Consider the following 23,700-nt stretch of genomic DNA (forward strand, 5'->3'; position numbering starts at 1 on the left):
AATACTAAGGAAAGCCATTCTAAGTAGATTGTGCAGGATCCGTCACCCAGAACTTCCGCCAATCAGCTGTTTTCTGGGATAATATGCTTTTGCACTGCACTGATGTAGACAGCTCTGTTCCCACTGCAGTGGATAGACTTGGTATTACAAGCAAAGTTCCCTTTCATTTCAATGGCCTGCAATACCCAGCCTGGCCACTGCAATAAGAATGGAGCTGTCAGCTTCCTGCAGAAATCAGTTCAGTGCACAAGAGCTCCGACCTAGAGAAAAGCTGATCCCAGATGATGGACCCCCGCCTATCTGCTATTGATGACCTATCCCACATAGATAGGCTATGGCAACAGTTTAGATTGGTGTGGGCGGCACGTTTCTTTTAATGTATTTGTGATTTATTCTATACTCTCTTTTACTTATTTTAGTATATATTTCTGTGTTCCCCATAATGTTATATTAGACCTCTGGGGAACATTCGCATTGTCATTTTTTTGCAGCTTTCCACTATAACTGTGGCATCCATAGAGATGAACACGCAACAAAAAACATCAGTCAGCACCTCCAACAAATTAAATACATGTGAAGGCCCACATAAGCCACGGCTGTGACAATTACAGGAACTGAACCATGTGCTTCAGCACTCATACATATTGAATAGCCGGCATAAAATTGCACAACTGTTTATACTAACTGCATAAAAATGCAAGGTTGATCAAAATATGTGTGCCCATCCGTCACATCCAAACTAACATTATTGGATGTGTGCCTAATAGAGATGAGCGAGCGTACTCGTTTAGGGCGATTTTGCAATCGAGCACCGCTTTTTTCGAGTAACTGACTACTCGGGCGAAAAGATTCGGGGGGTGCCGGGGGTGAGCGGGGGGTTGCAGAGGGGAGTGGGGGGGGGGAGAGAGAGCTCCCCCCTGTTCCCCACTGCTACCCCCCGCTCCACCACGCCACCCCCGCTCACCCCCGGCGCCCCCTGAATCTTTTCGTCCAAGTAGTCAGTTACTCGGAAAAAGCGGTGCTCGAGTGCAAAAACACCCGAACCGAGTACGCTCGCTCATCTCTAGTGCCTAACTCTATAAACACTTCTCTATAGGCAAGAGTTGCAGATGAAAGCTTGGCTGGGGTCTGCTAAGACTAAGTACCTTTGCAATGTCGGGGGTTGCTGGCGAACACATGATTGCAAGGTCCATTAGAGGAAACAGCACTGCCACTTCCCTTATTCTCTATATAGCGCTCATTGATCGCTATGTACACTGGAAAAAAGAAAGCTGAGGCTGTTGTAAACGTTTCTGTCTTCTCCTCAGGGTCCTTGGCTGTCTCTGACAGCTGAGCACCCAACCTGCTCATGCAGAAGCTTTAAACCCCCTCCGTATACGTACAATGGTATATGCTTAAAGTCTAGGATGTAGTTCTGTATCTTTATGTTGCTTGGTCCAAAGCAAGTTAAAGCGACTGTCCGGGCCTGCAGAAACAAAGATGGCCGCACCAGCTTCTCGGACTGTCTGATGCACCCTCTGTATTCATAATTAATCTAAGACACTACACCTGTATTAATTGACCAGGCTGCCTATGTGACCAGTGCTAATTAGTCAGAGCTGCATGTAGTGTCTTATACTATCCATGCATGCTATGTACAGTGTGCATCAAGTGGTCAGAGAAAGCCAGGATGATCGCTTTAAATGGCTTGTCTAAGAACAGAAAAAAGGATTCTCCTTTTTTCTCATAGGAACAGCACCACTCTTAGCAATGGATTTGTCTAGTATTGCAGCTTAGCTCCATTAGTTATTCCCTATTCCGAGTCAAGTACTCTGGAATCTTTAGTGCTCTCATTGAAATCAATGGAGCGCAGTGCGCCTGCCCAACCAGTGATCCCTTCTTTCAGGAAGTGACCGAGCCTCCATTTTCATGATCAGTGGGAGTCCCATTGGTCAGACCTCCACCAATCAGCTAGTTACCCCTTAACTTGTTGGACCCCGAATACCCCCTTAAAGTGAAAGAGACTAAGCCATACTGCTGCAATAGTATAGCTGCAATACCAGACACAGCCTAATCTGAGACCACCCGGTTTTGGTGCATGCATCTACGCTACATATTTCTAGTGAGGCGCATAGGCATGTGAGTATATCAGCGCACCTCAACATGGACACTAGATGGTTGTGTAATTCATTACCCGTCTCAAAGTTCTTCATATCAATATTCTCTATTATTCATGTACTATAATAAGTGGCAGCAGAGGCTAGGTGACTAATGAGTCTGTGACCGGCCACAAGAGACGGGTCAACCTCATACCCTGCTGCCACTGGCGACTCTCGTCTACCCTCAGAGAGGAAGCATTCTCCGGTTGGAATAGTTAGCATTTGGTTTCAGAAGAATTCCAGGCATACATGGCGGTGGGAAAGGGCATGAGCGGGATCACAATGAAACAACACCTATTTTCAGTACATGGATAGGAATGCTGGGAACCACTGGGCCCGCGTCTGACATTGACTGTCATGGTGACTGGTTCAGCAGCTGGGGCTCTACTCATCGAGACCAAGGGGTCTTCCAAGATTTGACATTAATGGCTTTCCAATGTGTGATTACGGAGGTCCAATATGTTCACGTCAAGAGGGAGATTAGGCTGAGAAGTGACAATACTTTTAGTTTTCTGGAGTAAGTTTTTTTGAAAAAAGACAAGGAGACCTGAGAACTTAATTGCACCTGGCATAAAGAATGAGCAAGCACTTGGCTGATTGGAGCTTTTTAGCTCACTCATCATCTCCACATGTGAACAGTAGGATGTGAAGCCGACCAATGACTGCCCTATGGGGATGAACAACAATCCTTCTTCCCCAGACAGACAATCGTACAGTCGAGTCACATTATTATGACCACCTCTCACTTTTGACGTTGGCAGGGCATGAAGGAAGTGACGTATGGTGGGCTTGGTGGGTATATAAGGTGGGTAATAGGTTGTCTGCTAACATATCACTCATAGTTGTCATGGGTATAAGGGGCTATTTATCAGAGTTGCAAAAAAGGGATGATTATTGGCTTTCGGGCCAAGCGCAGTTTCTGAACTGTCAATGTGCTGCTGTGGTGCAAATGTATTGCGAATGGACAAATGGCAGCATTGGGAATAACCAACATGGAAACTGCGGAGCACCACGTGCCACTGATGTGAAAGGGCCAACCTATACGGTGCAGTGGGGCAGCTCACCATGAAAATGAACCAGAGGGCTACCAGACGTTTGTCTAAAAAAACAGTTCAGCGAACCTACAGCGTACGGGGCTCTGAAGCCGGCGGATGGTCACTGCACGTATGCTAGCAAAGGTGAATTGGAAGATAAAGCTTTAATTTGCAGGGCAGTATTGGAATTGGACCACTGCTGATTGGCAAAGAATTGCCCACTCCGATGAGTCACGTTTTCTACTTCATCGAATAGATTGACGTTGGTGTGTCAGGTGAGAAACATCAGAGAACAAATACCCTGCAACCATTGCTGGAAGAACACAAGCTGGTGGCAGCAGCGTTACGGTGTAGGAAATTATTTTGTGGCACTCTCTGGGCCCCCTCATCCACGTGGAAGGCACTCTTGCAGATCACATGCATACAGACTGCTTGTCTTCCCTTGGGCAGATGAGTCTAAATTATAAATATTTGTCTGCTACTGAACGCAGTTTGTTCACCATAGGGCTGGAGAGCAGCATAATAATGAGTGTCTGCAGGCAGCAGTGAAGCATAGTGGAGAGTGGTACAATAATGAGTGTCTGCAGGCAGAAGTGCAGCATGGTTAAGAGCGGTACAATAATGAGTGTCTGCAGGCAGCAGTGAAGCATGGTGGAGAGCAGTACAATAATGAGTGTCTGCAGGCAGCAGTGAAGCATGGTGGAGAGTGTTACAATAATGAGTGTCTGCAGGCAGCAGTGAAGTATGGTGGAGAGTGGTACAATAATGAGTGTCTGCAGGCAACAGTGAAGCATGGTGGAGAGCGGTACAATAATGAGTGTCTGCATGCAGCAGTGAAGTATGGTGGAGAGTGGTACAATAATGAGTGTCTGCAGGCAACAGTGAAGCATGGTGGAGAGCAGTACAATAATGAGTGTCTGCAGGCAAAGGTGAAGCATGGTGGAGAGCAGTACAATAATGAATATCTGCAGGCAACAGTGAAGCATGGTGAAGAGTGGTACAATAATGAGTGTCTGCAGGCTGCAGTGAAGCATGGTGGAGAGCGGTACAATAATGTCTACAGGTAGCAGTAAAGCATGGTGGAGATCGGCATAATAATGTCTGCAGGCAGCAGTGAAGCATGGTGGAGAGCAGTACAATAATGAGTGTCAGCAGGCAACAGTGAAGCATGGTGGAGAGTGGTACAATAATGAGTGTCTGCAGGCAGCAGTGAAACATGGTGGAGAGCGGTATAATAATGTCTACAGGCAGCAGTAAAGCATGGTGGAGATCAGTACAATAATGTCTGCAGGCAGCAGTGAAGCATGGTGGAGAGCAGTATAATAATGAGTGTCTGCAGGCAGCAGTGAAACATGGTGGAGAGTGGTACAATAATGAGTGTCTGCAGGCAGCAGTGAAGCATGGTGGAGAACGGTACAATAATGAGTGTCTGCAGGCAGCAGTGAAGCATGGTTGAGAGCGGTACAATAATGGGTGTCTGCAGGCAACAGTGAAGCATGGTGGAGAGTAGTACAATAATGAGTGTCTGCAGATAGCAGTGAAGCATGATGGAGAGTGGTACAGTAATGAGTGTCTGCAGGCAGCAGTCTGGAGAGCGGTACAATAATGAGCATCTGCAGGCAGCAGTGAAGCATGATGCAGAGCAGTACAATAGTGAGTGTCTGCCCTTGTACTGTGGCACAGCTGTGTCTGTCATGTGCATATAATGTAGCAGAGCTGTGTTTGTACCATGTGCATGTCATGTCTGTCAGGTGCATGTCATATACCAAATCTGTGTCTGTGAAGCACATGTCATGTAGTAAAGCTGAGTTTGTAATATGCACATGCCATGTAGCACAGCTGTGTCCGTCACGCGCATATAATGTAGCACAGCTGTGTTTGTACCATGTGCATGTCATGTCTGGCAGGCGCATGTCATGTACCAAAGCTGTGTCTGTGAAGCACGTCATGTAGCAGAGCTGAGTTTGTACCATGCGCGTGTACTGTGGCACAGCTCTGTCTGTCACGCGCATATAATATAGCAGAGCTGTGTTTGTACTATGCACATGTCATGTCTGTCAGGCGCATGTCATGTACCAAAGCTGTGTATGGGATGCGTATGTCATGTAGCAGAGCTGTTTTTGTGCCGCGCATGCCACGTAGCAGAACTGTGTGTGTCTGTCACACGCCCATGTACCACAGCTGTGTGTGTGCATGACACGCATGCAGCAGAGCTTTGTGTGACGTGAATGTAGCAGAGCCGTGTGGCGCATTGCACCACCATAAATACTGGTACTATAATTTCCTAGTAAAAAAGAACAAGGAGTCCTGGAAGTGATGATATCACCCCCACAGAGACCTGATCTCATCATGCAGTCATTCTGGGATTACATGAGGAGACAGAAAGATTTGAGCGAGCGAACATCCAAGGAAGAGCTGTGGTTAGTTCTTCAAGATATCTGGTACAACCTCTCTGCCAAGTTCCTTCAAAAACTGCATGCGAGTGTACTGAGAAGAATTGATGCTGTTTTGAAGGCAAAGGGCGATGACATCAAATACTGGTATGATTACACTTGTCCATGCAAGTGGGTAGGAGCCCTTAGGCTGGAGTCACACGGGACCGAAATCCTGCGAAAATCTTGAGGAATAACCGCACGGAAATACTACAGGATTTCCACGGGAGAAATGCCTTTCGGATTTTGGAACGGCCTCGCCGCCTGCATTCCACTGCGGCCATCTCTCCTCATACTTACTTTGCAGCATTTTTCCACCCCTGCCTAGAACATTTGCACAGCGCTGTCCATTATTTCCTAGTATGCTTTCCCCAGGCCCCAACATTAATTAACCTTTGTTATTGACATCTCAATGGCAGGTAATAAAAGCGCTGATACAACATTTAAGTCGGTGACTAAGACGTCAGCTGTAAGTTTATTATCCAGCACGAGGGAGCCAGCGTCAGACTCTGGAAGAAATCAGCCGGTAATGTGATATAAAGTAACTTCGCAGGACCTCATCTGACTGTAAACCAGGAGCTCCGCTCACAGCTGCTGCTTAGTCAATCACAAACTTCTAGGAAAACTTGTACAGGTTCTTGAAGGAGGAAGAGAATGTCTACAGGCTCCAAGATCTTCATCGAGATTGTAGATGACTCAACAGAAGACCTGTGTACAGTATGATGGTCCTTAGTAGAGATACAGAAGGAGGAATTAATCTAGTGATGTCCACCTAGAGGTCCCCAGGGACACATATGGCCGCTGTTTGTGTGCTGTCCCGAATGCTCTTTAGCCCTTGTAGCCTTTTCCAGCTCCATGTGTCACTATAACACGTCGCGCATGCACAGTAGCTGCCGGCGCTGGGGAGTGACGTGTATCCCGCGATACTTCCGCAGTGCTCACTGCATGGACAGCTTCGATTGACTTCAATGGAAGCCGGATGTGCGTAACTCGCAATGAATTTCCGCTCATGGAGGTGAAATGGCGTTTTGCCATAAAATACTATGGGCTGTATTTGCTGCAGAGTCCGGAGGCGGACGCCCGCAATGCAAATATGCCCGTGTACAGGAGGCCGTAATGATAATTAAACTGTCCTCCCTGCAGGCAGAAATGGTATAGCCTCAGCTAATGCTGTGTTTATGCATCATGGGGCTGATTTGAAATTGAAAGTTAAAAAATCTTGCTCTAAAGAGGATGGTGCCTAATAAGCATCAGACAGGGGGCTGCACTGCTTGGAAGTGGCTGAAATACACGGAGGAGATTTCCAGAGTGTGACAAGCAATCAGGTGAGGGAAGGAAGGGCTGGAAAATGTGTTTTTGCCCTTTAAACCAGAGTGTAAAGCCTTGATATACATAAAGTTCAAAAACTTTCCCCCAGTTCCATAAGACCGGGCCCCCTCTGTAAAACACTGCCCTAGTCCTATCTGCAGCTTCACCCTGAAATCTGTAAATCACCGCCTCCAGTTCTAGCGCTTGTGTTTTGTCTTCTTCGTCAGGTCTCATTTCCCAAAACTTTTGGGGGCGGCGCTGTGCAGGTAGTAACAGTGACAGTGATGGAGGGACAGAGTTGCCCCATTAGTCTGATAGTTTGTACACAGAGGAGAGTGATGGGATCAGCCGCACTACTGATCCCACTTGATTGATCGCCTCTCGCCCCTCACTGAAGAGAGTAAATCTCCATTGTGAGCTCCCCGAAATCAGACGCCAACTCATCTCCCTGACTGCCAATACATATTGAAGGAGGATCTTACTCTAAAGCCGCCATTCGCATAGACTGAGCTGTGGAGGGGCTTTGTTATTCTGGGGGGATTAAGCCAGTAGAGCCATCAATCTGAATAATGACAGATGAGGAGGGTCTCCGGCACAGCGAGGGGGAAATGCCGATTGTACATTTCTTAACACTTCCAGCGCCAAGGAAAACGTGTTAGCGTCCATTGCAATGGGATCGTTCTCATAAGCGCGTCCTTGCGCATTTCGCATGCGTGCAGCATAATAGGCCCGGCGCTACTGTCCGTGTTTTGTGCACAAAGAAGAACACATCCGGACCTCGTTAGGCTAAATGGCCTTTAACTCCATGTGTTGTGTGTGAACTGGCCTTGCATGCGCAAAAAGTACAGTACTGTGCGCAGACATGCGCGCAAAACAACCTGAACAGCTTTATTCATGCGCTGATATGATGCGCTGGGGCGGGCCTTTTTGCGCATACGTTCGTGTAAAGCGCCCTTAATACAGACAGCATAAGCCTCATTGATTTGCATTGGGGTATTCTGATGAAAGTTCTTTTCATGCACGAACCTGTCGTTTTCACTGCATGTACAGGTGCGCAGTTAGTGCGGGTTTTTGCTCCGTACATGTTGCATCTGTATTCGCTGCACTTTTCACACACACTAAAAACACAAGGCGGCCCAGTGGATGTCACTATTGTCACCTGTCAGCGTCCATAACGACACAGCGAATACGCATGCAGCGCATATTTGTTGCGTTCGTACGGGATTCCATAGACTTTAACCCCTTAAGGATGATGCACAGTACATTTTCGGCGCTTGGTCCTCGGCTTTAAGCCAGGACAATAATAATTCAATACCACACGGGATTGCGAGCCGTAAATCACTCGCTCTCGCCAACATGCGATTTTGCCGCAGGTGCGAGGCGGTGAAGTAGCGATCATGGATTGCAGAGTTTCTCCTATTGTTTTCGGTGGGGAAGCCTCGCACTGCGTGTGCCTAGCGTGTGGTGCTGCCATCGGCCCCATCACAAACAATGCGTCAAAGATAGAACGTGCCGCGATCACAACGCAATGCGGGGAAACATCGCTCATCTATAGGACATCATTCAAAGGATGGGGTTCATATTCATGCGAGACTTGCCTCGCAACGCACAAATCTCGCACAATTTTCTCGCCCGTGTGAAGGCGGCCTGAAGCTCCTGCAATGTAGCAGGTCGGTTCCTCAATCGAACTCCGACTGTGTTCGGCGACCGCACGTACCTGCCATTCTTCTGTATCCTCTGTACTGCGGATGGTCTGGACGGCTCGCCGTCAGTCATGCGCAGTACAGATTTTTTTTCTCAAATCGTTTTTCCCGCGCCGTCACTATTCGATGACCACGGTACCCGCGACCTACCTGCCATGTCAATTGTGGATGGCCCCCGGGTCAGATGGCTTTCATTGACTACAATGGAGCCAGCGCAAAAATAGAACATGCTTCGATTTTTCCTCCGCCCGCAGAAATGGTGATTCGTTTCCGCGAGCATGTAGGAAAAAGCGATTTTGCATAGCATGTTCTGTACGGTATTTGCTGCGGATCCTTCGTGCGGACACCGACCGTGGATTCCGCAGTGCAAATCCGTTCATGTGCCACCGGCCTTACAGGCTACCTAGCGCTCAATGAATGGAGTGCTATTCGAACAGGAAGCAGAAAGCACTGTCCATAGCGCAGTGGCTGGGGTTGGTACTGCAGGCTCCTGTTGACTTCAGAGGGTTCAGACCAACCCCAGTCCACAGCAGATATACATAGGGCTGACATTAGCTTGAGGGCCCATTTAACAATCGGGAATGCAAAATAATCTTCAGTGACCCGTATGTAAGAGTGTTTCACTAGAGTGTCAGCCTTGGCGCAATTCCTGGTCCGCTCTGGAAAGTGTTAGCCCGTTATCTCCACTGTCAGGTATCCCTAACACCAGGCCCGGAGATAACCCCTTGCCTCTGAATGGTTCTAGTGACACGGCGCTATCAATAATGTAGGTTGTCATTCAGTGGCCTCCTTATCTCTCCGCTCCGCGGACGGACAGGTAACGCACACCTCGCGCCCGAGCCATTAGAATAGTGTTTCCCCATAAACACGCTCAGGGGTCATGTTTTCACTGTTATATGTACTTTCTGATCATCACTCCTAGAACTGGAGGGGATGTCCAGACCCCCCGCTCAGCACGGGAGGGAAGCGTTAAAGGGCGAGTTCACATTTGCCATCATATGTGCCCATAATCTGGATTAAAAAGGCCTTTATAGCAGCTGATCATATATAGTGGCGAGCGCGGACACGTGGCGTGGGATTAAAGGGGTTTATTCACCCGTACGCATTTGCACTGCATGTTACATGTACAAAATTGGCGTGCAAGACGCAGTGAATAGAACCCATTGATTTCAATGGTTTCAGCCATGTTTTTTTTACCTGCGCATTTCGGTCCCGCAAAAAAAAAAAAATCATTGGTTTCATAATTCTGCGTTTTGCATCGCGCAAAAATCGCATGATTTTCTCGCCAGTGTTAAGGCACTCCGGTATGTATTTACATGCACAAATGTACCGCGTGTTCGCGTAAGTAAGAAATCTGCGCAAAATCATGTTGGTTTTCTGCGTGTGTCACCCATTGATTTCATTGGGCTCTTGCGGCGCGCAAATGTGCACTAAAATAGGTCATGCTGCGCGGTTTTTGACCCTCATCTGAACAAACCCATTGAACTCAGTGGGTGCTATTCACTGTGTATTACAGACGCAGAATTGGCGCAATTAGCTGCACAGATACGCTCGTGTGAACGAACCCTTAGACCTTGTTCACACGAACGTCATTTTAGCGCCCCGATAGCCATGCGAAAAAAATTGTGGTTACCAGAGTGTTAACCCTTTCCAATCCACTGTCTGACGTCTGAAGACATTCTGATTGAATGCTGCACAGCTTCCGATGTTGGAAGACGTCCGGCAGGGTATTCTTACTGTAGATTACTGGCCGCTCTGTTGTCGGGGGGCCACTCCAGCATGTCCAATACCGCAGTACTGGCTCTAGCCAGCAGGTAGCAGCATTGTATAATGGCAGAAAGAGAAAAACCCCTAGGAAACCCTGAATCCAAAATTGGATTGCAAAGGGTTAAATCACGTGAACGAAGAATCGTGGCTCTTCTTCACGATCTTAACACAGCTGGCTGTGGCACTGACACTGCAGCCCCGAGATGAAGAGAGTCTCTGGCAGGGTTTCCCTTCATCCGCACAAAGAGTTATGCCTCATGTCCACGGGGAAAATCAGGCCCGCCGCAGATTCTTCATGTAGAATCCGTAGCGGGTCCCTCCTGCCCCACGGACATGAGCGCTGAAAATAAGAATAAACTCACCTGTCCGGACGCTGCGGATCTTCCCTCCGTCGTGGCCGGATCTTCTTTCTTCGGCCCGGCGGATGTGCTCGGCATGCATCGGGCTGAAGAAAGAAGATCCAGCTGGGACAGAGGGAAGATCCACAGTGTCCGGACAGGTGAGTTTTAATTCCGGTACGGGTGTTCCGCGGATCCGGACAGCTTCCATAGGCTTCAATAGAAGCCTGCGGGAGCCGTCCCCGTGGGAAACCCGCACTAAAATGGAGCATGCCGCGTTTTTTTTCCCGCACGCGGATCCACGCCTGAAGGGAAAAATTACATCCGCAGGTATTTAACTACCTATGAATGCCCAATGCATCCCTATGGGCGCGCGGATCCGCGTGCGGGAGAAACGCTGGGGATTTTAAATTACATTTTAGCCTTGGACATGAGGCCTAATAAGGGAGTTCCCGGCAGGGATGAAGGTAATCCCCAGCAGGGGTGAAGGGACTCCCCGCGGGGACTCCCTTCATCCCTGTGGGGATGTTAAACTCCTTCCCTCTCTGACGGCCGGCTCGCATAGACTCCCATAGGAGAAAATTGCATTTCTTTTACATAGGAAGAATGACAAACTGCACAAAGTGCGATGTGAGTACGAGGGGATTTTTTTATCTCACCGGTTAGAAACCAGGGGTGAGATTTTGGTGGACTTGCAGTAAAATAGAACATGCTGCGACTTCTCTGGCATCGCTGCGAGAGAGAACTCAGACGTAAACAGAAACATTGAAAACATTGGGGTCAATTTCAGTGCGAGTTTTGGCAGTCGGTGGTATACCGTAAAGGTCTGATCAGTGTGGGCTCCGCCTTCTGCGACGAGCACTTACCTCTAGCGCCGGCCTCCATTGACCCCAATCGGTGTGAATACAGTGGCCAGCGGTGATCGGGACTTACAGAAAAAGCCAAGTGGGCTTCACTACGCTGTTCTGTAACTCCCATAGAGGTGGGGCCGGTACCTCCCAGAATTTCATGGCATATCTTTTGATGCTGCACGTAAAAATCGCCGGCGATCTGGCGATTTTATTTCATGATTTTTTTTTTACGGCTATTGGCTGGGAAAAAACGCTCGTGCGAATACGGCAGAAAAAGACTGAATTGTGGCTGTGCCCTCGGTGCCAGTAATGTTATCTCATCGGCCGCTCGCTTCACCGGACTGATCATTAAGCAGTTACAAAATGGCTTAATATTTCAGCAGTGTAAATTCCTCTTCCGCGCGGCGGGCGGGGGAGGGGCGGCGAATAATCAGATTGAATTGCAGCCTTAAATAAATTGGGCCGAGGCGCGGGTGGCGGCGTGTGATGTGCTAATGGACACGCCGCCCTTCTGTTCTCTATAATAACTTGCTACATAATGATTTTTCTCAGCTGCTGTCCCGGCCGCGAGGAGACAGGTGTCTGACCCGCTCCTCTGAAGTGTTGGCCGCAGTCATTCTCAGCAACCAAGCCTGACATCCGATCCCCGCAGCGGTTATGTGGCGGCGCAGACGTGTAAGTTATCCCCCTCAGCTTGGTGCTTTATTAATTTAGTTAGTCAGCGGCTATTGTTTGTCGGAGTTGTAGCCGGAGGCTGGAGTTCTGCGCTGCCAGTGTGTAGGGCGGCGTATTTGCACACACAAAATTTGCGCGCGCGATACGCAGTGAATTGAACCCATTGTTTTCATTGTTTCTGTTTCTGTTTACGTCTGAGTTCTCTCTCGCAGCGATGCCAGAGAAGTCACATGCGCATATTTTTCATATTTCGGCCGCGCAAAAAAAATGCAGCATGTTCTATTTTCTGCACCAAAAGTTCCCATAGAAGTCAATGGGGGCGAGTAAATGCACGCACGATAAGCTAGGAGATGCGTGATCATTGCGCAGGAAAAAGAACTTGTCTCGCGCTCATTGGATTAATACGTCTTTTTAATGGCGGGGACCATCCAGGCTTTTTTTTTCTGGCAAATGTAAAAAAAAAAAAGGACGGTAAAATACGCGCAAAGCAACGTGATACGCGGTAACGGGCGGGCAATTAATTACATTGTCTTACACAGTTCCCCTCACATTAGCGTGTTGGAATTGCGTAATATGCGAGCGCAGAAAAGAACGGGGCATGTTCTATTTTGCCATGTATATACGTGCGATAGAGCGCATTGTTCCCTATGGGCACGTATACACGCAATTACACTGTTATGGGCGCCGTTGCGAAGTGACATGGCAGGAAATATTAACCAAAAAAACCTGGCGGTCTGCACAAGAAAGCGTGCGTGAAATACAATGTCGCTGCCATACACGGACGTTTGCTGGCTGCCACTGGCTTCGCTGCAGTAAAGCACTGCCTGACCCCCGCAGCGGTTTACGCTTATGGCCATGTGAGCCCGTATGTGCGGAGAATAGCACACATTGATTTCAATGGATTCGTTCACATTTCCTTTTTTTGCGCACACCGGAAAAGATGCAGCGCGCTCTACTTTTGTGTGCATTTATGCAGTAGAGGTCCCCAGAAGTCTATGTAGGGGTGCAAGAAGAGGCGCAATACACTGCTAAAAGGACACATCGAGAACTCATTAGCCATTTAGATTGTAGGGGCGAGCACTTGCAGGTAATTTATTTATTACCTCCCACCAAGCTGGGTACTCATTTTACTGGCCTTGGAAGACTGAGTCAACGCTGAGCCGGCTACCTGAACCAGGCAGGGATTGAACCTGCAACCTTCAGGTTGTGAGTGAGCACTTTGGACCGCATGCCTGCTGCCTTACCACTCTGAACCACATGATGCTGGTTGCAGCTTGTGTGCAAAAGGTGTGTATAATACGCTGGAACATCATTCATAGCGCATATTCATACGCAAGAAACAGGTGGACCTCATTAGGCTAAACAGTCATTTCCATCCAGTGTGGTCGTTCCCCTGCGTGCGTAACAAGTACAGTAAAATACACTGAAATCCCCTCGTTTATAACACAAATGTGCAGTGCAGGGTATGGAGATGACCATGACCCCAAAAATCGTTCCATCCTTAAGACCAAAATAGACCATGCCACTAAGGGGTTAAACGGGGTCACATGCTGCAGCCACATCACGTAAGCGGTGAACCCATAATGCGGTTAAAGCCGCGCTGACTACCACAACATGTGAACCCAGCCTAAGCCAGAAGAGCGATTAGTGCCCAAATCTTTATATTGATACTTTGTAGCAAACTGCAGCTCCATTCACCAACAGCAAGCAGAGATCTTAAGAATACCGAAGAATAAGCTCCGCACCGAAATCCGCGTCTGTCTACGAACTCTGATGTGGAATTGAAAATGGCTTAAAAACCCGACTGCCATTCTACATCACAATCCGTAGTTAGGGCTCCTTCACACGGATGTATTTGCGCAAAACTTGTGCACGCAATTCGTAGAGAATAGTACCCGCTGATTTCAACGGTTTCGCTTTCATTACCCTTTTTTTGTGCGTGCGGAAAAAATCTGATCTGATCTATTTTCCTGGGCAACATGTGGCCCATTAGAAGTCTATGGAGGTGCGAGCGCAAATGGGCAATACGCTGCGCAATTTAGTGAAAAAAAGAACATCTCTGGACCTCATTAAGCTAAATGGCCTTTTAAATCAGGGCGGGGGAAGGGGTATCGCGCGCCCATGTGAACGGGGTGCGCAAAAAGTGCAGAACTACGCGCCGATAAGCGGGCAAATCAACCTCGTTCGCTGTGCAAATACGTCCTAAACCGTCCGTAATTCAACAAAAGGGTTAAACGTTGCTGCTTTCTTCCAAAAACAGCCCCCCACCTGTGCATAGACTGCAGCGGAGCTGGACTGCAGTACCAAACACCACCTGTAGACAGGGGAGGCGCTGTTTCTTTCCTGTTCGCCTATACAGTACATTGGAAGGTATTGGAGCTCTGCCCGCCATCTCAGCGGTGCCCTGTGGGTGGGCATGTGTAGAAGACATCTATTTTTGGGCGTTATGTTCCAACGCAAGTCATTACTTTGTGATCTAAAATTAGCGCATTGTCGCCTCCGACGTCCCTCGCTCGTCCCGCCTCCAGGGTTTTGCCAGAATTTGCTATTAATTAGCCCGGCATCATTTATAGAGCTGCTGTCCCATAGACATGATTAAAGAGCCTTGTCCGCCCACATAAGTACACAGGAGGGTACGAGATTGGCCAGAGGCTACGAGTAGGAGGCGGTGGGCAACATGGGCAAGGCAGGAAGGCACCGCGTGTAACCGCACGGAACAGCGCTGCAGACTGGTCAGTGACTTCCCGGGGGGGGGGGGTCCTAATATAGTCTATTATTATCTAGGGGGCGCAGGGCTCTTCCAGCTTTCATGGTCGCCGACATATTTAGTAAATTATCGATAGGAAGCCGACGGGAGTTTATTTCTTTAACCCCTTAGTGACCACCAATACACTTTTTACTGACCCTTCTAATGGGCTTTAAACCTGCACATACATCTTATTAAGGCGATGGATTGGCTGACCACTGACAGCCCGGCTCCTGCTTTAACAGCCAGATATGGGGAAACCTCAGATCCTGGCAATTTAACCCCGTACATGCCGCAATCAATAGCAACTGCAGCATGTAAGCAGATGACAGGGAGAGGGGACTTCGTGTCCCTCGGAACGCCTCGGTCATTGTTTTCAATGGGACAGTCAAACACCTCGCATGCTGAGCGATGTCCACGCGAATGCAATGTTATGTTCCTATTGAAATCAAGAGAAGTGATGCATAAATAGTGAATAAGACCTCAGGGACTAAAAAAGAGCATCAAAAAAAGTTTAATAAAGTTTTATTTAAGGGGAAAAAAATCCAATTTAAAAAAAAAAAGCGCATTTTTCTCTATTAAAACCCCTTTTACATGGAAAAATACCAAAAAGTTTTTTTTTCAAAAAAAACAGTGCATCTCAGGTGTTACCGCATTCGTAACGACCCAGACAATGAAAGCTTTTTGTTATTTATCGCATGTGGTGAACGGCGTTAAAATAATTTTATAAACTAACGCCAGAAGTGCTATTATTGTGCAGATCCAGTTGTTTTTCACTAAAAACATGTTTTTATTGTGGAAAAGTAGTGAAAAATAAACTTGGCGTCGCAGTAATCTCGCCGCTCGGATAAGAAAGTTATCAGGTCCTACTTACTGAATAGTGAAAGCCGTAAAAACAAAACCTAAAAACAATGGCGCGATTTTTCATCTCCCCCTAAAAAGATGTGATAAAAGTCCTACAGCACATTATATGGACCCCGGAGTGCGGCCAGTAAAGTCTACAACTCATCCCAAAACACATCAGCCCTCATACAACTATGTCGATGATGAGTCGCTGGATGCTTAAAGCAAGGAATAATCTGGTCACTAAGGGGTTAAGGTGGCAACAAGACGGTGCAAGAGGCCAAGAGTGAGTGATGTGTTGTGTCTCAAGGCTGGTGGGGTGTTATATGTGCTTTCTTATAGGACTGAGAAAAGAAAGGAGACTTGTAAGAACGACAATGTTAGGAATAGCAGTGGAGTTCTGAAAACAGCTTTTATTTTTCCAGAGACTCTAAGAGAAGAGGCCAAAGAGCCGTATGCATGAAAACCAGGGAACTGGGTGCAGAAAAATGTCAGCAGGTGGTCTGGACTGATGAGTTAAAATGGGACATATTTGGCCGAAGCAGAAGGAAGTTTGTTCGCCGAAGGGCTTGAGAGCATAAAGATGAGTGTCTGCAGGCAGCAGTGAAGTACAGTGGAGACTGTTACAATAATGAGTATCTGCAGGCAGCCGTGAAGCATGGTGGAGAGCAGTACAATAATGAGTGTCTGCAGGCAGTAGTAAAGCATGTTGGAGAGCGATACAATAATGAGTATCAGCAGTTAGCAGTGAAGCATGGTGGAGAGCAGTACAATAATGAGTGTCTGCAGTGAAGCATGGTGGAGAGCGGTACAATAATAAGTGTCTGCAGGCAGCACTGAAGCATGGTGGAGAGCGGTACAATAATGAGTGTCTGCAGGCAGTAGTAAAGCATGTTGGAGAGCGATACAATAATGAGTATCAGCAGTTAGCAGTGAAGCATGGTGGAGAGCAGTACAATAATGAGTGTCTGCAGGCAGCAGTAAAGCATGGTGGAGAGCGGTACAATAATGAGTGTCTGCAGGCAGCAGTGAAGCATGGTGGAGAGCAGTACAATAATGAGTGTCTGCAGGCAGCAGTGAAGCATGGTGGAGAGCGGTACAATAATGAGCGTCTGCAGGCAGCAGTGAAGCATGGTGGAGAGCAGTACAATAATGAGTGTCTGCAGGCAGTAGTAAAGCATGGTGGGGAGCAGTACAATAATGAGTATCTGCAGGCAGTAGTAAAGCATGGTGGAGAGCAGTACAATAATGAGTGTGTGCAGGCAGTAGTAAAGCATGGTGGAGAGCAGTACAATAATGAGTGTCTGCAGGCAGTAGTAAAGCATGTTGGAGAGCGATACAATAATGAGTATCAGCAGTTAGCAGTGAAGCATGGTGGAGAGTGTTACAATAATGAGTATCTGCAGGCAGCAGGGAAGCATGGTGGAGAGTGTTACAATAATGAGTATCTGCAGGCAGCAGTGAAGCATGGTGGAGAGCAGTACAATAATGAGTGTCTGCAGGCAGTAGTAAAGCATGTTGGAGAGCAGTACAATAATGAGTATCAGCAGTTAGCAGTGAAGCATGGTGGAGAGTGTTACAATAATGAGTATCTGCAGGCAGCAGTGAAGCATGGTGGAGGGCAGTACAATAATGAGTGTCTGCAGACAGTACTGAAGCATGGTGGAAGGCAGTACAATAATGACTGTCTGCAAGCAGCAGTGAAGCATGGTGGAGAGCGGTACAATGATTGAGTGCCTGCAGGCAGCAGTGAAGCATGGTGGAGAGCAGTACAATAATGAGTGTTGGCAGGCAGCAGTAAAGCATGGTGGAGAGCAGTACAATAATGAGTGTCTGCAGGCAGCAGTGAAGCATGGTGGAGAGCGGTACAATAATGAGCGTCTGCAGGCAGCAGTGAAGCATGGTGGAGAGCAGTACAATAATGAGTGTCTGCAGGCAGTAGTAAAGCATGGTGGGGAGCAGTACAATAATGAGTATCTGCAGGCAGTAGTAAAGCATGGTGGAGAGCAGTACAATAATGAGTGTGTGCAGGCAGTAGTAAAGCATGGTGGAGAGCAGTACAATAATGAGTGTCTGCAGGCAGTAGTAAAGCATGTTGGAGAGCGATACAATAATGAGTATCAGCAGTTAGCAGTGAAGCATGGTGGAGAGTGTTACAATAATGAGTATCTGCAGGCAGCAGGGAAGCATGGTGGAGAGTGTTACAATAATGAGTATCTGCAGGCAGCAGTGAAGCATGGTGGAGAGCAGTACAATAATGAGTGTCTGCAGGCAGTAGTAAAGCATGTTGGAGAGCAGTACAATAATGAGTATCAGCAGTTAGCAGTGAAGCATGGTGGAGAGTGTTACAATAATGAGTATCTGCAGGCAGCAGTGAAGCATGGTGGAGGGCAGTACAATAATGAGTGTCTGCAGACAGTACTGAAGCATGGTGGAAGGCAGTACAATAATGACTGTCTGCAAGCAGCAGTGAAGCATGGTGGAGAGCGGTACAATGATTGAGTGCCTGCAGGCAGCAGTGAAGCATGGTGGAGAGCAGTACAATAATGAGTGTTGGCAGGCAGCAGTGAAGCATGGTGGAGAGCGGTACAATAATGAGTGTCTGCAAGCAGCAGTGAAGCATGGTGGAAGGCAGTACAGTAATGACTGTCTGCAAGCAGCAGTGAAGCATGGTGGAGAGCGTTACAATAACGAGTATCTGCAGGCTGCAGTGAAGCATGGTGGAGAGTGGTACAATAATGAGTGTCTGCAGGCAGCAGTGAAGCATGGTGGAGAGCAGTTCAATAATGAGTGTCTGCAGGCAGCAGTGAAGCATGATGGAGAGCCGTGCATTAATGTGTGCCTGCAGGCAACAGTGAAGCATGGTGGAGAGTGGTACAATAATGAGTGTCTGCAGTTAGCAGTGAAGCATGGTGGAGAATACCATGAGGGAAGCATCTGATTGGCTCAAAATTTATTCTTCAGCAGGACGACCCCAAACATCCAGCCAATGTCATCAAGAACTATCTTCAGTGTAAAGAATGCTAAGCAGTCCTGGAAGTGATGATATGGCCTGCTGTAGAGCCCTGATCTCAACATGATGCAGTTTGTCTGGGATTGCATGAAGAGACAGAAGGATTGGAGCGAGCCTACATCCCCAGAAGACCTGTGCTTAGTTCTCCAGGAATAACCTCCCTGCAAGTCCTCACCATGGTCCATAGAGTTGGGAATCAGCAACTTTATGAAATACTTGACCCTCGTAAAGGCGTGAGACATAATGTCTCCTGGCACGTCGGTGAGGCTCCACTTCACAATGTGCTTTTATGAACTACGTTTTCTGCCTTTTTATCTAAGGAGCTAAAGAGGAGCGATGGACTGTCCACAAGTAAGTCGCTAACTTTGAAGCAGTTGTGTACTTCCGAAGGTGTCAGGAGTAATGGGCTGATGAGAAATCTTCCTTGACAACTGATACCTGTCAAGCCATGGAAGATCCAGCTTATTAACCATGCGGCAATAATGGATGTGGCTCTCCAAGGGGCAGACAGCTTAGGGTAATATGGCCGCTGGAACTTGCTGTTTCCTTAACTGATTAGTTTATACCTCATTCACGGGATTCCAGTCCCAAGGGGCTATTAGATGGCCGTAAACAGGAGTCTTTGATCAGACGAATAGCTTGACAGTGTCATGAAGCTTTGACAATGACCAAAAAAGAAGCAGCACTCTATAGGAACGTCACTTCTTCATCCGTATGTCCATGGGAAAACACTTACCTGTAACTTATCCAAAGCCCATTCATGGGCAAAGACCATAACCTTCTCTATCGCACCCCTATCTCTGAAACCATACAAATGTTTACACCAACTACAAAGAAACTTTGTACCTGGGCAAAAGTAAAGCCTCCTGGAGAATGAGAAGTCCTTATTGTCTGACTTTTTCTCGGGTCTTTGTAGCGACTCAAAGAGACCACAAAATAAACAAAAACTTTCAAAAAGGAAGACCAAAGAGTCCGTTTTCCCAAAGCATCGGCATTGCATGTCTTCACACCCGGCCCCGTTGAGTGTTATAAGCCAACAGAGTGGGTATTAGTAGTCTCAAGTCAAAACAATTATATCCGGAAGTGCGGGGATAGGGAATAAACCACAAAAACTGCAAAAGCATCCAGTTAGAAGAACTTTTTAATATGTTAATTTTCAGCCTGGTTATTAAGGGGGTTGTCTTATGAACCACACCCTATTCCGAATGACTCATTAGGGATGCCTGCTTGAGACCCACTTCCAATTGTGCGGGTAGGAAGGACCCTACTTATCCATATACTACATACACTACCCTGCCAAAAGTCATTGGACAGCTGAGCAAGAATCAAAAGTAATATTTATTTCAATATGTTAATACTTAGTGGGGCTCCTTTGGCCGTAATGACATCAGATACTTTGTGTGGGATACTTTTTACTAATATCTGATACATTTTAGCTGGTCTTTCCCTCCATTCATCCTGCAAATGTCTGATGAGTTCTCTCAAAGAATATGCAACAGCGCATCTACAATGGTGCAAGGAGCATCGTCATTGGACAGTTGAAGAATGGTAGAATGTTCTATGGAGTTATAAATCATGCTACTCTAGCCTCACATCAGATGGAGGAGCCTGGGTAACACCGCCTTCATGAGTGTGTTATGCCAAAGGTTAAGTGCGGTGGAAGTTCCATTATGGTCTGGGAATACTTTATGTGGCATAGTCTCAGTTGTAGGGATAAGAACCATGAACACAGAGGTGTATCTAGAATAATAATACTCTGAGAATGGTCAGCCATGCTTCCGAGAAAACAACGCACCTTGTCACAAATCCAGCTGTTTTACGTTGGTTTGAGGATATGGATGTCCCACGATTGGACGGGGCTGTACAGAGTCCAACCTGAACCCAACTGGACATCTTTGGGACGAATTAGAATGTCAGGTCAGGAAATCTGAACAGTGTCCAGCTTCTTTGAGAGAACTCACCAGATGTTTGCAGGATGAATGAAAGGAAATACCAGCTGAAGTGTATCAAATGCAAGTAGACAGTATGCCACGGAGAGTATCCGATGTCACGAGGGCCAAAGGAGCCCCACTAAGTATTAACAGATGGAAATAAATACTATTTTTCAGTCCTATTTTTGGTACTGTAGGATGTAGTCAATCATTCATTTGAATGCCCAGCATCACTATAGAGGGTGCAGGGGATGCGGTTGCACCCGGGCCCAGGAGCCTTAGGGGGCCCATAAGGCCTCTCTTTTCCATATAGGGAGTCCAGTACTATGAATAAAGCATTATAGTTGGGGGCCCTGTTACAGGTTTTGCCATAGGGCCCAGGAGCTTCAAGTTACGCCTCTGCCCAGCATGTAATACTACATTTCTCCTGAAGGGGAAAAGGATGGCCAGGTGCAGCACATCTTTTGGCGTTCCTGAAGCCTGACTGGCATCAACAGGCCAGATGTAGTTATAAAAGGATGCTGCTTTAGGAAAGACATTTTAAGTGCGTTAGAGGGAGTGCAAATGGCAAAAAGTCCAAAATTTCCAGGTTTAACTAAGCGTTATGCGAGAGCGCACCCACCACAGTAGCCCTGCACCGCCATGAAGACATATGGGGGCTTCAGTATAGGATGACCACATGTAATGGTGTTTAAGCACAGTAATGTTAACGGGCTTCACCAGGAATGGAATATTTGATGACCTATTCTCAGGATTGGCCCTCAGATCAGCGGGGTTCCGCTGCTCGGATCTCCCATCAATCAGCTGTCTGGGTAAATGAACTTGGCCGCCTGAATCTAACGTTAATAGTAATAAATAATAGTAAATTTAATATATGTAATCAAACAAATATAAAAAAAATAGACATCATCTTTGGTACATGAAGGCGGATAGACGGGATGGGATATGGGACGCCTCTGTGCTGCCCTCTAGTGGGCAATACTAACTTATTGCACAAGGTGCACTGGTAATTATATTCTGATGTTGTTTCTGCATTAATGGGACTTGGAAGCTGTCAGACTATTAAATATCGTTGATTATCAGATAGATGTAGAAATTAATTTGTTTAATCTGGTATTAATGGGACTTTTAGCAACTTCCAGGCCAACAAATATACTGTAGTCGATCACACGATGGCCATAGAAGTTATTGAAGTATATAAAACTTGTGTCATCGCTTCTACTTCTAGTATTATGAGACTACAGACAGTTGGGATTAAAGGGGTTTTCTGGGCAAATACTATTGATGACTTGTCCTCAGGGACCCTGCTAATCAGCAGCTAGCTCCAACCCCTGAGTAGTGGCTGGTGCTGGTAATTACAGGGGCAACTCATTAAAATCAATGACAGCTAAGCCTTTTAATAACCGGTACCGTCCACTGAACTGGGGTCAGAGTGATGTGATTCCACCTCGTGTCTCTCTCTAAGGGATCCTGCACACTTGCGTTTTTCTTGCGCTTTTTTTCACGCGATAGCGTTGCATTTTTTTACGCGATTGTCAATGGGACATCGCACGAAAATTGCAAACTTGTGATTTTTGTGCAATGCGCCAAAATAGGGAAATGTGCATGTACCCATAGGGAAGGGACCCGCGGACTCGAGAGAATGTGACACGTACTGCTGGGAAATTAGTGAGAAATCCGTCTCTCTAGTTACCATATAAGACGCCTCCATAACGGCCGTGTAATAAACAGCTGCCTGCTAATTGCCGGTAATTAGCACTTACTATTTCGGAGGCATTCTACGGACTAATACACACGGGGAAATACAGAGTTTAAAAATAGCGAGGAAAGCGTAGCGATCCGGAACGGGATTGTGGGAGGTTGTATCGGTGGCCAAGTGATTTTTAAGATTCCCACTCGAATTATGCAAATGCACCTGCATGTGTCTGGATGGAGACCGATGGCTTATAGATTAACGCTGGCTTCACGTGAATGCAAGTGCCATTGCGAAAGCCTCAGCGCTGTGTTTTTGCGCAGTGAACGAGGCCTTTTTGTGTGCGTATCAAAGGGTCGCTACACAAGGGTTGGAGTAATGCTTCTGCTCTGACCTCGGTGTATCTCGGCGGGTGTTGCCTGGAAAACCTATTTAATGTCAGCTCAGTGATTCCCAACATGGGCGTTATGGCATTCTTGGTGGGATCTCATGGCCCCCCGGTCGGCGATCACTGGTATAGGGTATAGCTATAAGGATTGCAGAGGTAGCAGTTGCACCTAAAGCCTGAGATGGCCCATAGGCCCTTCTAGACATCCATATCATAAGGCACAGTATATATGGGGGTTCTGTTGCAGAGTTTTTACCATGATGTGATACGGAGGTCATGGGGGCTCTTGTTCCTTGTGGTACCACCTCTAGCTTGGATACAAGATGTGATACGGGTGGCATGGAGGCTCTAGTACCCTGTTGTACCACCTCTAGCTTGGACGTACATGCAATGAGCACCGTGGGACCAAACATCCTTCAGCCAAGTGCCTGGATATAGTTCTGACAGACACCGGGGTGTAACGATGGGGCCCCCTGGCTCTGGATGACAGACAATGAAACAGTTGGAGCTGCTTGTGCTTGTCGGCTGATCAGATGCTCCTCTTTACTGGTGGTCTGTTGGGGGTCCTGAACCAGTCACCTTGTGTGCCCTCACACATCCACTGGTCCCAACACCCCCTAACAGTCTGGTCAGATGCTCCGCTCTACTGGTGGTCTGTGGGGGCGTCCTGAGCCCGGTCACCTTGTGTGCCCTCACACATCCACTGGTCCCAACACCCCCTAACAGTCTGGTCAGACGCTCCTCTCTACTGGTGGTCTTTAGGGGGCGCCCTGAGCCCGGTCACCTTGTGTGCCCTCACACATCCACTGGTCCCAACAGCACCTAACAGTCTGGTCAGAC

General features: G+C 47.4%; 1 long non-coding RNA gene across 1 annotated transcript in view; it reads left to right on the forward strand.

Moving 5' to 3' along the window:
• The first annotated feature begins 12,138 nt into the window (after positions 1–12,138).
• Positions 12,139–23,700, forward strand: part of LOC136581828 (uncharacterized) — a 32,433-nt gene continuing 20,871 nt past the window's right edge. The window contains exons 1-2 of the long non-coding RNA XR_010787087.1: positions 12,139–12,246; positions 18,800–19,199. This is a non-coding gene — a long non-coding RNA (uncharacterized lncRNA). The remainder of the gene's footprint in view (positions 12,247–18,799; positions 19,200–23,700) is intronic.

Source organism: Eleutherodactylus coqui, chromosome 11, assembly GCF_035609145.1.
Source record: "Eleutherodactylus coqui strain aEleCoq1 chromosome 11, aEleCoq1.hap1, whole genome shotgun sequence".
Taxonomy (NCBI): Eukaryota; Metazoa; Chordata; class Amphibia; order Anura; family Eleutherodactylidae; genus Eleutherodactylus; species Eleutherodactylus coqui.